The sequence below is a fragment of the Apium graveolens genome, chromosome 10 (assembly GCF_009905375.1).
Source record: "Apium graveolens cultivar Ventura chromosome 10, ASM990537v1, whole genome shotgun sequence".
NCBI lineage: Eukaryota > Viridiplantae > Streptophyta > Magnoliopsida > Apiales > Apiaceae > Apium > Apium graveolens.
In genome coordinates, this window is record NC_133656.1 from 205,220,725 (window position 1) to 205,234,116 (window position 13,392).

Below are 13,392 nucleotides of genomic sequence, written 5' to 3' on the forward strand. Positions count from 1 at the left end.
TGAGTCACTAGATATAGCGCATTGCTCCGTCACATGCTAACCCGCACATAGCTCACAAACACTGGTTATCTGATTAACACCCAAGTTAGCCAGAGAATCGATCTTCATAGACAACTCCTTTAGTTGAGCAGTGATAGCCATAGCTGCATCCACTTCAAGAAATCCTGCTACCTTGCCCTGTGGACATCTCTGGGTTGGATACTGATATTCATTAGCAGCCATCAGTTCAATTAGATCGTAAGCTTCCTCATAGCTCTTAGCCCATAAGGCTCCACCTGATGCCGCATCGAGTATGAGTCTGGACTGTGCTCCCAACCCATTGTAAAAACAAGTGATAATCATCCAATCATGCATTCCATGATGAGGACACTTCCTAAGCATCTCCTTGTAGCGCTCCCAAGCTTCACATAAAGATTCTCCCATTTGTTGCGCAAATTGAGTAATAGCGTTTCTGAATGTAGTTGTCTTCGCCATAGGGAAGAATTTAGTGAGAAACTTTTCAGCAAGATCTTCCCAAGTAGAAATCGAACCAGCTGGTAGAGAGTGTAACCAGCTCTTAGCCTTGTCCCTCAGAGAGAATGGGAACAGTCTCAGCTTTACAGCATCTTCAGAAACACCGTTGAACTTGAAGGTGTCGCAGATCTCAATGAAATCCCTAATGTGCATATTGGGATCTTCCATTGGAGAACCCCCAAACTGGACTGAATTCTGTACCCATTGAAATATGCCAGGCTTGATCTCAAAGGTATTAGCTGTGATAGCTGGCCGGAAAATGCTAGATTGAATGTCATTGATCTTGGGTTGAGAGAAATCCATCAAGGCTTTCATTCGTGCTACTGGATCTCTCATTGTAATGAAAACACAAACAAATAAACCGTGAAAGTAAAAGAATCCGAGTCAGTGAACTTTAACGACCACCGATGATAAGCACATAAACTAAAAATTAACACCGAGCCCCCAGCAGCGGTGCCAAAAACTTGTTAGGGCGAAAACACGCGCTAAAATACACGCAAGTATACGCGATCGCAAGTAATATAGAATATCTTCTAGTTAGTTCCCACATATACTCTATTAAGTTAAATTCAGAATGTGCACTTATGCATCAATGTATGATTATCCTTCACTGCTAAGATAATTATCAAATAAGGGTTTAGATTAACTAAGATATTAACTAACATGCAATTAGCTACGAGAATAAAAGATTAAATAAACTAAATAAGACAAACATTGGATTATAACTTCATTAAATACTTCGTTCAAAGTTTATGTCTTTAACCCTAGCATGTGATGGTGATGACACTAATCAGATAACATAAAACTGATAAATGCCAACTTTCGTTGCACGAGTACCATTCTACCAGACATCCACAAAAGAGATAGAAGCTGAATAGGCACCAATTATATTGAGACCCTATATGTCTATAGAATTTGACAACATAATGGTTTAAGGACAAGTTATCTATCTTGCTTACATAGAGCAAGTAAGATGGTTAAAATTACCTACGAATCATGCATAACAAATACATGAACCTATGCTAGCATGATAAGTTCTAAATCTCTAAATTCACTGTCGCTTTAAAAGAGATTAACACACTATCTTATATGTTAGCTACGCACATAAGACGAATAAGCACAACCAATACCAGGATATCGTACAATCACCACACACCAAGAGATCAAAACAATTAACTATTGAAATCCATAAGTAAATCCGCTAGAATCCCATGATAACGATTAACCCATAATTGAACTCATCGTCACCGTGGGTTCCAATGAAAGCATGGTATAAAACAAGGTCTTAATAAACTGAATAATAATTAAAGTACGAATAAACGAGATATAGGTTCAACAAGAACGAAAATGAGCATCCAAAGTTACAACTAATTCATAGAATCACAAGTTGAAAACAAGATCTTCTTTTTCGGAATTATTTTGTGCTTCTAGGTCTTCTCCTTGGTATCCCAATCTTCCCGGATGATGAAAACCCTTTTTTTAAGTATATATAAGCCCATATTGGACCTGGACCCTTAAAATCGTCAAATTCCACTCAAAAAAGGCTTTTTCAGCGAAGTCAGTCACGCATCAACACGCGGCCGCGCGGCACCAGCAGGCGGGCGCCTCCTAGCAGGCGGCCGCGTGGCACCAGCAGGAGGGCGCCTGCAGCCTTTCTTAAAAATTCTGATGAATCTTATTTTGGCCATAACTTGAGTTCTACTCGTCAAAATTAGGCGATTCAACTACCCACGCGAAGCTAACGAGATTCTCTACAACTTGACAATGGACTTGGCTTCCAAATATGATCACTTTTCATCATATTTCCTTTAAAATCTCCTTTCTTCATATAACTGATACCTGAAATGTAATAACACAAAAACACATCAAAATACCAACAACTTGTGTCAAAAACACCAATTTAAGCTTTTAATAAAGCGTTCCAAGTGGATATAAAATCCACTTATTAGTGCTCTAATCTGACAAAAGACTCCAATCTCAAATTCCTTAGATCTCTTCCAAAGTAATGGAAACCAATGACAGTCTCATTGAGAAACTCTCAAGATTATAAGGAGTTTACTTTGGAGAGACTGTATGGCATCATGAAAACTTATGAGCTTGAAATAAAGCAAGATGAGAGGATGGAGAAAGGAAGGAAGAAAGGAGGGTCCATAGCATTGGTTGCTGAGTTGGAGAAAGAGAAAGAGGTGAAGGTAGAAGTTGTTGGGTCTACTTCTAAGGTCTGTGAAAACAAGGGCAAGGGGCTGGTAGCTGATGATGAAGATTCTTTGAGCCAAGATGATATGGATGATATTGATAAACATCTTGCATTTATTTCCTGAAGATTTTCTAAGCTCAAGTTCAAGAAGAAATTTGGAGCAGCTAAGCCAAATAGAAATATGGGGGATAAATCAAAATTCAAATGTTTCAAATGTGGCTTGGCAGGGCATTTTGCCAGTGAGTGTAGAAAGTCAGATTCCAGCAAGAAGAAGTTTGAGCCTGTGGAAACCGAAGTATTTTGAGTTGCTCAAATAAAAGGAGAGGGCTTTTATTACACAAGAAAATGACTGGGCAGCAGATGGTCTGGATGAAGATGAAGATGTCAGCTATGTCAATCTAGCCCTAATGGCCAAGTCTGATGAAACATAGACAAGTTCTTTAAGTAATCAGGTAATCACCACTAACCTAGCACATTTATCCAAAGCTGAGTGTAATGATGCAATTAATGATATGTCTACAGAATTATATCATTTGCGTGTTACACTTAAGTCCCTCACTAAGGAAAATGCTAAAATTAAATAAAACAATCTGTTTTTAAGTGAGAGGAATAATGTGCTAGAGTCTCAGTTTATTGAATTTGAAAAATTGAGAATAGAATGTAAGATTGCTAAGGATGAATTAACTAAGTCCTTGAAGAATGAAGAGATTTTGAAAAAGCAACTTGAATGAGAACATGAGGTGATTAAAGCATGGAAATCATCCAGAGATGTTCATGCTCAAATCACTAAAGTTCAAGGCATTGAGTCCTTTTGTGATGCAGCCTGGAAAAAGAGTAAGGAGAAGCTGGAATCCAATTTGGTTGAAGGATTGCTAACAGATGTAGACTCGACGGATGATGAGAGTCATCCGTTGGATAATCAAAAGGATTATCCGTCGAGTGACACAAATCCTCATCCGTCGACTGTGAGCAAACCTGTGAGTAAAGCCAAACTTTCCAAGTTAAATGAAAAGTATAGATCAGTTTCCAAAAACTTTATTTCAAGAGAATCAAGTCAAGTGAAGAAGGAGAAGAAAGTAAATGTTGGTCATCTGTCTATCAAGCAATTGAATGACAGATTAGAAAAGATTGAGGTTAAATCAGAAACTAAAAAGAAAAACAATAGAAATGGGTAGGGATTAACAAACATAACAACTACACACCTGATAAATATGCTCCCAGAAAAATCTGTGTTAAGTGTGGTAGTGTTAATCACTTGTCTGTTAATTGCAAATTTGCCATGCCTGCTTCTATATCTGTACCATCTTTTTTTCCCAACATGAATGCTGCCTTCTATGCCTATGAATGCTATGTCTGCACAGAATATGAATGCACAATTTGCTAATATTCCATTTGTACCTAATCCTTATAATGTTGCATTTAGTATGCCTCATTTGCCATTTAGCATGCCTTACTGGAATAACATGTTTGCAAATAGCATGCCTTTTCCTGTTAATCAAAATGTGCATGATAATTCTATTTTAATTACTGGTTTCAAAGGTCCAACTCAGATGACTAAGGATGAATCTGATATCCCCAAGTCAAATGAGATCAAACCTAAGAAAAGAAGAAAATAACAAGGCAGGACCCAAGGAAACTTGGGTACCAGAATCAACTTGATTTGGTTTTGATGTGTGTAGGGAAACAGGAAGAATCTGTGGTACTTGGATAGTGGTTGTTCAAGACACATGACTGGAGATTCTACCCTGCTCACAGAGTTCAAGGAAAGAGCTGGCCCAAGTATTACTTTTGGAGATGACAACAAGGGTTATACTGTGGGATATGGCTTGATTTCTAAAGACAATGTCATCATTGAGGAGGTTGCCTTAGTGGATGGTCTCAAGCATAATTTGTTGAGTATCAGCCATCTTTGTGATAAAGGCAATTCAGTAACCTTCAATTCAGAAGCCTGTGTTGTGACTAATTAAAGGAGCAACAAAGTGGTTCTCACTGGAGTGAGAAAAGGAAATATGTACCTAGCTGACTTCAACTCATGAAATGCAGAATCTGTCACTTGCCTTCTCAGTAAAGCAAGGCAAGATGAAAGTTGGTTGTGGCACAAGAAGGTGTCCCATTTAAACTTCAAGACCATGAATGAGCTTGTCAAGAAGGAACTGGTTAGAGGTATTCATCAAGTGGAGTTTTCTAAGGATGGACTGTGTGATGCCTGCCAAAAGGGAAAGCAAATTAAAGCATCATTCAGAAAGAAGCTTGATTCAACAATTGAAGAACCTTTGCAATTGCTACACATGGATTTGTTTGGACCAGTCAATGTGTTGTCCATCTCAAGGAAAAGATTTTGCCTAGTAATTGTAGATGATTTCTCAAAGTTCTCTTGGACATATTTCCTAAAGTCTAAAGATGAGGCTAGTGAAATGATCATAAATCACATAAGGCAAGTCAACAATCATCCTGATTTCAAGGTTAGAAGAATCAGGAGTGACAATGGAACTGAGTTCAAGAATTCTGTTATGAGAGTATTTTGTGAAGAGAATGGGATTATGCATGAGTTTACAGCAGCAAGGACTCCACAACAAAATGGAGTAGTGGAAAGAAAGAACATATCACTTATTGAAGCTGCAAGGACAATGCTTGAAGAATTAAAGTTACCAACATATTTCTGGGCTGAAGCTGTAAATACTGCTTGCTACACTCAGAATATTTCTTTGGTTAATCAAGCAAAGTGTATGATACTTTGGCTGGCTGCAAATGTTATATCTTGAGAAATCAAACTGATCAAAATGGGAAGTTTGATGCTAAAGCAGATGAAGGAATTTTTCTTGGATATACTGTGGGAAAAGCATTTAGAGTCTACAATCTTAGAACCAACATTGTTATGGAATCAATACATGTTGTGTTTGATGATAAAAATATTGAAGGACTGCAAGATGAAGATTCTCATGAAAGTCTCAAATTTGATAATATGGAGATAGTTAGTGATGATGGTGATGATGAAAGTGATCACGAAACAATGTCAAATGATATAATGAAGCACAAAATTCAACATCTGTCGAGTTGCAAAATGCTTCATCCGTCGGGAGACAATCTGCTTTATCCGTCGGGAGACAATCAACTTCATCCGTCGGAACTCAAAATGCACCATCCTTCGGGTCATCAAAAGAAGCTGAAAGTCAGAATAGATTACTTACAGAAATTCCCCTTTCTCAAATCAAAGATCCATAAACTCAAGGGGAGTTTCTAATAATCAAAACTCAGTTACACATCAAGACAACAATGAGGCCTCTTCATCTAGAGCTAATCTACCTCAACAAAGGAAATGGACAAAAGATCACCCCTTTGAGCTCATCATTGGTGATGTATCTTCTAGAGTTCAAATAAGGAGAGCAACTCAAGAAGAATGTCTATAGCAGCTTCCTATCTAAGGAAGAATCAAAGAAGGTAGAAGAAGATTTGTTGGATCCTGATTGGATTTTAGCTATGCAGTAGGAGCTAAACCAATTTGAAAGGAATAAAGTATGGAAGCTGGTACCCAATCCTAAAGGAAAGAATCTAATTGACACCAAATGGGTATTCAGAAATAAGATGGATGATAATGGCATAGTGGTCAGGAACAAAGCTAGATTGGTTGTTAAGGGCTATTGTCAACAAGAAGGAATATATTTTGATGAAACTTTTGCTCCTGTTGCAAGACTTGAAGCCATCAGAATTTTCTTAGCCTATGCAGCCCATGCCAATTTCAAGGTCTATCAAATGGATGTCAAGAGTGCTTTTTCTAAATGGAGATTTGGAGGAGGAAGTTTATGTCAGTCAGCCTCTTGATTTTGAAGATCCAAATTTCCCAAATCATGTCTACTATCTTTTGAAAGCACTCTATGGACTGAAGCAAGCACCTAGAGCCTAGTATGACACTTTATCAAAGTTTCTTTTGGAAAATCACTTCACAAGAGGTACTGTGGATAAAACTTTAATCTTTAAAAATGTTAATGGCTATAGTATACTTGTTCAAATTTAGGTAGATGATATTATATTTGGCTCTACAGATGAAAAACTTTACAAAAAGTTTGCCAAATTGATGCAAAGTAAGTATGAAATGAGCATGATGGAAGAACTAACTTACTTTCTTGGTGTACAAGTTAAGCAAGTTAGTGATGGAATATTCATTAGTCAAACTAAATACATTCATGATCTTTTAAAGAAGTTTGATCTAATGGATTGCATATCTGCAAAAAATCCCATGGCTACTGCAATTAAGCTTGAATTAAATACTACTGAAAATTCTGTGGATATTTCAAGTTATAGGGGCATGGTTGGTTCACTTCTGTACTTAACAGCTAGTAGGCCAAATATAATGTTTGCTACTTGTCTTTGTACTAGATTTTAGGATGATCCTAGAGAATCTTACTTGGTAGCTATTAAGAGAATTTCCAGATATCTTCAGGGAACACCAAACTTGGCATTTGGTACCCTAGAGATTCTGGTTTTGATCTAACTGGTTATTCAGATGCAGATTATGCAGGGTGTAAAATAGACAGAAAAAGTACAACAGGAACCTGTCAATTTCTAGGGTACAAGCTTGTGTCCTTGTTCAGTAAAAAGCAAAATTCAGTTTCTACCTCTACAGCTGAAGCTGAATATATTACTGTTGGTAGTTGCTGTGCACATATTTTGTGGATGAAAAACCAATTGTTGGACTATGGTCTACAAGTGGATAGGATCCCTATTTTCTGTGATAACACAAGTGTAATTGCCATCACTGAAAATCCAATACAGCATTAAAGAACAAAGCACATAGACATCAAGTACCACTTCATAAGGGAACATATGATGAATGGTACTGTGGAACTGCATTTTGTTCCAAGTGAAAAATAGCTTGCAGATATATTTGCCAAGCCACTGGATGAATCCACCTTTTCAAGGTTGGTAAGTGAATTAGGTATGCTAAATTTTTCTTGAATCATTTCAGATATTTTGCAAGGTTTTATGCAGCTAAAAATTTAATTGATTTTTCTGTTTTGGATGAAATATTGGCCAAGTCAAAATTTACATCCCGGCGGATGACCATTATCCATCGAGTTCGATCATCGAGTTCTGGAATATTTTATAACTCGACGGATAACCGATTTATCCTCATCCATCGAATTGTCTCAATCCTAGCTGTTAATTCCCTGAATATTATCCATCGAGTATACTTACAGTTTGTAAGCATGACACGACGGATACGTGACGCAATTTTTACAGTTTACTTATTTTTAAACGGCAATTTTGGGCAATTTTTTATTGGTTACTTTATTATTTTTGTCAGTTAATTTCTGAGATAGTATAAAAGCAAATTCACTTTTATTCATTTCTTTTATCATTCTCAAGATTCAATTGCTCTAATTTCTTTCTTCTCAAAAGCAAACTCTCTCTCTGTAAATTCCAAACTTCTAACAATGGCACCTGTAGTGAAAATCATGTCTCAAACCGGTTATATCTATGAGAAAAATAATTTCTCAGCTTTGATGAATAAGGAGATTCAACAGTCTGGTGACTATCACAAAATGATGGATTTTGTGAAGAACTGCAAACTCAACTATGCCATGCTGGAATCACCCACCATTTACTGTGAGGTTGTTGAAGAGATATGGACAACTGCAGTGTATAACTCGACAAACAAAACCATCATATTCACTCTGAAAGGTAAGCAGTTTTGCATAAATAGTGATGTTGTTAAAGCATGCTTCAAGATTCCTGATAATACTGTAACTGCTCCACACACAGATACTGATATTGTTAATATGCTTAATTCCATAGGTTATGCACTCACTACTTCTAAATTAAGTGAAATTAGGAGGTTAGGTCTTAGGATAGTGTTGTGAAAGACATGCATGTATCATAACAAGACTAATTCATACTTGTAACACTTAATGTCTGTAAAATGTAAATGGAGCAGACTGGAGCATTTTTCTCTAAACAGTGTCAAGCCTAAGAATTCTATCTAGAAGAAGATCAAGAAGATCATGCCTCAGAAGAATTATGAAGAAGCTTGGAGTTGAATAAATCTGTTTGGTGTAAAACATTCTAAGTTAAGATCTCTATAAGTCACATAATTAGTGTTATAGAGAAGTCACTCGAGAACTCAGAAAGACCTATCGAGAACTCAGGAATTGCCTATCGAGAACTCAGGAACTGTTTATCGAGAACTCAGGAAATGCTATTGGAGATATCGATAAGTCAGATACCCATTCGAGAACTCAGAGATATCGACAAATATACATTCATTAGAGAACTCTGAGTTATCGATAAGTCAAAGTCCATTAGAGAACTCTGAGTTATCGATAAACCAAAATTCACTAGAGAACTTAGAGTTGTCGATAAGTCAAGTCAACAATGAAGTTTCAGAGATATCGACAAGCCAACATGCCTATCGAGATGTCGAGTTCTCTACAACTTAATTGGAGATCTCGAAGTGAAGAAATTTCTCTAAGTACAGAATTGCAGAATAGTTTAATATTCAAGGTTGCAAATCAACAAACAATTCACATAGCTGGATTGACAAGTCTACAAAAAGCAACTTGAGAGATGTGCAAGATCAATGGCAAAGATTAACTGACAAAGGAGATTAAAGTAATCACGGGATGCTAAAGATATGCTAAGCCAGAAATGGAAGATTTGCTTTTCTATAAATAGAAATGACAATTGACAGTTTAGAAAAGCTAATAGCATATTTATTATCCACTGTGTAAACCAGCAGTTAACTGAGTTATAAAGTTAACACTGGTCCTCTAGTTAAGTAGAACAATTAAGATAGAAAATTGTGTGTTCTCTCTCAAGAAAGAAGCTAAGTTCTAAAACAAGAACTTAGAGATTTTGTAGAAAAACACTGCTTGATTTTTAATATAAAATTAAGTGAGTTTTGAAGATCTTTGTTTTACATATTTACACAGTTATTTATGTTTAACATCTATTCTACTAAATCATTGATAAAAACCAAATGCTAAAGCCTAAGTTGATCAAAAATCAAACAGTTAAACCAAAACACATTCACCCCCCCCCCCCGTGTTGTATTCATACCTAACAAGTGGTATCAGAGCAAAATCTGAAAGTAAACAGATTAGATCTTGGAAAAATGAATACACAGAAAATTGGTAGTATCAAGATTCCTCCGTTTGATAAGGCCAATTACACTTTATGGAAAAAGAAAATGTTGCTATTTATAAGAATGGATAATCACCTTTATATTGGTATCCTCAAGAATGGGCCCTTCACTCCTGTAGTTAGAGTTGAGGAAACCACAGATGGAGATATGGTTATTCCATCTCATTATACTCCCAAGGATCCTTCTGAATACACTGAACCTGAAAGAGAGAAAGTTTCCCTAGACGGTGCTTTGCAACTGATACTAATTGAGTCACTTGATAATGTAATGTATAATAACATTGTCAACTGTGACACTGCTAAACAGATCTGGGAAAAGATTGAAATACTTTGTGAAGGAACTGAGGAGGTTAGGTCAAATCAAAGAAGGATATTGATTTCTCAGTATGAGGGTTTTATGGCTAAACCAAAGGAGGGTATTACTGATGTGTTTGAAAGGTTTAATAAGCTGATAAATGACTTGCAGCTTCATGATAAATATTATGATATTGAAGAAGTGAATTTGAAGTTCTTGCTTACTCTCCTGACCATTTGGAACAAAAGATCTCTGCAATCAGAGAAGGAAGGGATTTGAGTAGAATCACACTGGTCGTGCTTTATGGGGTTCTGAAAACTTATGAACATGAAATGATTCAAAAGAAATCATTAAGGGCTGGTCAAGGATATGTACTGGACGGCTCAAGTGCACTAATTGTGAATGATGGCCAGACCTCCAATGATGAGCAAAGATCTCAAACTCCAGAAGTTTCTACAAGTGAGAAAAGAGCCAATGACACTAAAGAGCAAGTCATACTAGAATTGGATGAAGAAGATGAGTTCTACACTCTTGATGAGTTGATGAGCTAGATAAATCAATGACTTACTTGGCTAGAAAATTCTCTAACATTAGAGTGAAGAAACCAAGATTTTTCAAGAGCAAAGGACAGTCCTTCAACAAAGACAGCAGCTAGAAAGGAAAAGGGAAGTACACTCCTGATAGCAAAAATGGCTACAGAACTGGATTTGTTGATAGATCAAACATAAGGTGCTTTAATTGTGATGAGCTGGGCCATTTTGCTACACAATGTAGAAAACCCAAGAAGGCAAAGAAAGACAAAGCCTATCTTGAATTGGAAGTAAAGTATGATGCTCTTCTAATGAAGCAACAAGGGAAAGCTTATATTGCTGAGGGTAAAAGCTGAGATGATTCAGATAATGATGAAGATGAAGAAGTTGGAAACTATGCACTCATGGCCTTGGAGCAAGGAGACTCTTCATCATCTAAATCACAGGTACCAACTCTTACCATAATTGATTTAAATGTGAGTCAATATAAGGAAACTGTTGAAAAGGTGAGCACAGAAATGTTCCACATTCATACAAGCATGGTTGCTGCAAATGAGGAAGTTAGCAGATTGAAAAAGATCAATGAAAAACTTGAGAGTGAAAAACAAGAGACTGAATTGTTGCTGGTTGAGCTTGATACTGCTAAGCAAGAAAATGCATACTTAAAGAACAAATTAAAGTGTGCAAGTGAAATTGAAGCAGTATTGAGAGAAAAGCTGGAGAAGAATGAAGTGAAGCTGAAATCCTTCAAAATTGCCTCTGATTTGATTGGCCAATATCATGAAAAGAACAAGCCATGTGCAAACATTGCCATTGGTCTTGAATATGAGGGTTTGAACAACAAAAAGAAGTCTGTCAGTGACAAAGGAAAATCAACTGAAACTGAGGATATTCCAATTATTCTGAAGAAAGTTGAATCACCTTTGTTCAAGGCATGTGAAGTGAACTTCAGTGAAGAAGAGTTGATCATCAAACAGGAGACAGCTGATGAAGACAAGGAAAAGAAAAATGATGAGACAACTCAGTCTTCTATCTCTGTTGAAACACCAAAAGCCAATCAAGAAACTAAGGAGTCTATGAAGGAGATTAAAGCTGAACAGGTCAAAAAGAAAAAGAAGAATAGAAATGGAAAGATTGGGATAAACAAAACAATAATTTTTCTTATGTTGCAAATGCTCCTAGAAAGAGGTGTGAGAATTGTGGATCAATGAATCACCTAACTCATCTTTGTAAAAAGATTGTTAGCAATCCACCTGAAGGAGTCTGCAAGTACAATGAAGCTAAGACTAATGATCCCTATTCATTCTGTGACAAGTTTGACTGCATTCCCTGCAACATAAAAGTGATGAAGAGTTGCCACAAATTGAGAATTGATCTCATAGAATCAAAAGTTAGTTCTATATCTAAAAGGGAAAATGCTCAACAGTCTATGAATTCCATTTTATCTGAAAATTCTCATTCTACTTCTGCAAAATCAGTTAACAAGAAGAAAGTGCCTGACACAGCTTAGGTAACTAAACACAATTAATCCTCATTGTGTGTAGGGCAAAGGAAAGAAAGTCATATGGATCATTGATAGTGGATGTTCCTGGCATATGACAGGTGATAAGGCCCTGCTATCACAATTTGAGGAGATGGCTGGCCCCTTGGTGACCTTTGGAGACAACATCAAAGGATTCACAATGGGATATGTCAAGATTATTTCTGAAAATGTTGTCATTGAAGATGTAGCACTAGTTGCTGGATTAGAAGTAAATCTCCTAAGTGTTAGTCAATTTACAGACAGCGATTTTCAATTTGTTTTCAACAAAAAAGATTGTGCTTTTATTAGCAAAAAGACTGGTGAAATTGCTCTTAAAGGAGTAAGAAAGGGAAGCTTGTTTGTTGCAGACTTAGACTCAACAAATAAGGATGAAGTGTGTTGTTTCTACACCAAGGCATCAGAAGAGCAAAGAAAATTATGGCATAAGAAGCTATCTCACTTGAATTTCAAAGCAATCAACACCTTAGTCAAGAAGGAGCTTGTGAGAGATATGCCAAGTCTGGAATTTGCTCAACTGGAAGTTTGTGAAGCTTGTCAGAAAGGAAAGATGAAAAGATCTAGTCACAAGTCAAAAACTGTGAATTCCATAAGTGCACCTCTGCAACTTATTCACATGGACTTGTTTGGGCCAGTAAATGTCTTATCCATTTCAAGGAACAAATATGCCCTTGTCATGGTTGATGATTTTTCAAGATACACCTGGGTTGAGTTCATGTACTCTAAAGATGAAACTCCAAACATTAAAATTGAGCACATCAAGAAAATTGAGAAGCAAGCTGAAGGAAAAGTTAGTGTGAAAAGATTGAGAAGTGATAATGGAACAGAATTCAGAAACTCAACATTAAGTGAATTCTGCAAAAGCAAAGGCATTGTTCAAGAATTTTCAGCAGCTAGAACACCTCAACAAAATGGAGTAGTTGAGAGGAAAAATAGAACATTGGTTGAAACTGCTAGAACTTTGCTACAAGATGCTCAATTGCCAACTAGTTTTTAGGAAGAGGCTGTTAATACTGCATGCTACACTCAAAACAGATATCTCATCAACAAAGCTCATGGAAAATCACCCTACTCAATCATGTCTAACAGGAAGCCTACAGTGAAGCATCTACATGTGTTTGAAAGCAAGTGTTATATTCTAAAAGACAACTCTGAATATGTAGGAAAATTTGACTTTAAA

The 13,392-nt window shown here is 36.6% G+C and overlaps 1 non-coding gene across 1 annotated transcript; it reads left to right on the forward strand.

The window, feature by feature from the left end:
- The first annotated feature begins 352 nt into the window (after positions 1-352).
- Positions 353-459, forward strand: LOC141694691 (small nucleolar RNA R71). Its single transcript, XR_012563977.1, has one exon. It is a non-coding gene; the product is annotated as a small nucleolar RNA R71 (small nucleolar RNA).
- Positions 460-13,392: the final 12,933 nt, after the last annotated feature.